Source organism: Cynoglossus semilaevis, chromosome W (assembly GCF_000523025.1).
Source record: "Cynoglossus semilaevis isolate Cse_v1.0 chromosome W, Cse_v1.0, whole genome shotgun sequence".
Lineage (NCBI taxonomy): Eukaryota > Metazoa > Chordata > Actinopteri > Pleuronectiformes > Cynoglossidae > Cynoglossus > Cynoglossus semilaevis.
The window spans coordinates 458,148-460,448 of NC_024327.1; the positions used below are offsets into that span (position 1 = coordinate 458,148).

The 2,301-nt window shown below is 37.8% G+C and overlaps 1 long non-coding RNA gene across 1 annotated transcript in view; it reads left to right on the top strand.

Moving 5' to 3' along the window:
- Positions 1 to 610, top strand: part of LOC112486366 (uncharacterized) — a 5,265-nt gene extending 4,655 nt beyond the window's left edge. The window contains exon 4 of the long non-coding RNA XR_003048788.1: positions 540 to 610. This is a non-coding gene — a long non-coding RNA (uncharacterized LOC112486366). The remainder of the gene's footprint in view (positions 1 to 539) is intronic.
- The last annotated feature ends 1,691 nt before the right edge of the window (positions 611 to 2,301 follow it).

Genomic DNA, 2,301 nt, shown 5'->3' on the forward strand with positions numbered 1-2,301 from the left:
GCACCAAACAGAAAATGAAAAAAGGTCCGTCTTTGCTGAAAGGCAATGATGTCAGCTCGTAATGCACCATGTCACAAAGGATTGCTTTTTGTGGCTCCCACGTCGTGTCACAAATCGTGGGAAAGTGCCAACACTGTCAGCCAACGTGCCAGTGAATCATCTGATGTTTTTCACTGGTGCACATAACAGGAGAAAAAAAAAATACCCATACGACATCAGTGCTAACAACGGGGATAACAAAAGCTTTTATGATGTGAGACTGTGGCAGCTGTTTGTATTTTTAAAGCAAATCGACACCATTTAAACAGCAGGAAGCACTGTCCAGAAAACATCTGGATCGTGGACCAGAGATGGGGCAACAGGCTACTGGATTTTTTAGCAAGGGTTGATAGTTCAGAGTTACACAACTGGATAAATGAAACCAGTTTATACAGAATATAATTTTAATAGTAGAACAACTAAAACATGCTTAAAAAATTTAAAGCTAAATTTACCCATCTTCAAATTTTTCTTTTTTTTTTTCACTTGTCTCCCTGAAGATGTCACACCAGAGGCTCCGCCCAGCAGAGCGCCTCAAGTGATTCTACACCCTGTACTGTCAGAACCAGGGTAAGTATATAACTGACTCAAGGGAAATTTGAACAACTGAAACATGTTTAAAAAATTGTAAAGCTAAATTTATCCATCTTCAAATTGATTTATATATATATTTCACTTGTCTCCCTGAAGATGTCACACCAGAGGCTCCGCTCAGCAGAGCGCCACAAGTGATTCTGCACCCTGTACTGTCAGAACCAGGGTAAGTATATAACTGACTCAAGGGAAATTAAAGAAAAAACAAAGGTTATTTGTCACATGGTCATTTATACATGTCTGACTTCAGTGAAACTTAAACCTGAGTTGTTCCATAAACTAACTAAACTAACAATGTCTTTTTTCCCCAACAAAATTACCAGTAATTGACACTCTTCATGTTAGATCTGGGAAATATGAACCAAAATAAAAACCAGATCAGTGTTTACCTCTTGTTACTGACAAATTACAGAAATATTTCCAGAGAATCACTAATGAAGTGCATGGATTTTCTCGATACTGCACGTTTGAACGTACGTAGAACAACAACAACAGGTTGAAATATCAGAGCCCAGCAGAAGTGGGACCAAGTCATTGCTTTGCAAGTCACAAGTAAGTCTCAAGTCTTTGCACTCAAGTCCAAGTCAAGTCAAGACAGGCAAAGTCCGAGTCGAGTCCAAGTCAAGACTGAAAAGTGTCAAGTCAAGTCCCAAGTCCTGCCGTTTCTGTTTCGAGTCCTTTCGAGTCCTTTTAAACAAAATAATAATATATTTACACAAATCATGTATGCTTTGAAAATCTGTATTTATTTATCAAAACAAGTGCAATTGAAATTGCACAAAGATATTGGTGACATTGCACTTACTAATTGCAATAATAAATAAACCACTCCAAATAAACATTTGAAAAAGCTAATTTTTTTCAATAATTTTGAGCGTCTCTCTTCAGCGAGGTTCTCTGTTTTTGATGTCAGTGCTCTTTGACACACTGGGCTGTACTTGCTGTCAAGTACTGTCAGAAAGTCCAGAAAACTCTTGTTTTCCATGACAGCCAGGGGAAGTTGCAGTCAATAATCAGGTAGGACAGTATTGCATTGGTGATAGCTTTCTGCTGTGGATGACTCATGCTATATTGCCCGACGCAACTTAACAGGAATTGTGAAATTGAGGGCTGCTGTGGTTCATTTGGGATCCGTTCGGCCATCTGGTACTCAAATCTGTAAACATATTAAATGGATGTCAGAAAATCCCTTATAGCCACATATTCATTAAAATGAAACTATTGCATTGCTCATATTATTAATATCAATTTTAACATTGCGTTAAGAATTGTAATGTGTGTGGTAAACAACATACACACATTACGTTACAGTTGCAACACAGCCCAAACTGAAGTTATATCGCTTGAAAATTAAATTCACTCTCTGAAGCACACGTACGTACTTCCTGCAAGATAAAACCAGCAGCACACTAAAATGTAAAGGGATAAAATACGCTGACTACTATGCTGTCTACTGAGTGTGATACAATGACTCACGTTATGTAACCCATATAATCCTGCTTAACCCTTGTGTAATGTTCATATTGTTGTTACTCAGCCAGTGTTTGTGGGTCTGATGGACCCGTTGCATTTTGTGGCTTTTGATGCCTCACAATCAACACTTTTATGTTAAAATACTGAACAGATGTTTACCTTATCCCAATTACAAGCAGTATAAACAATATATAT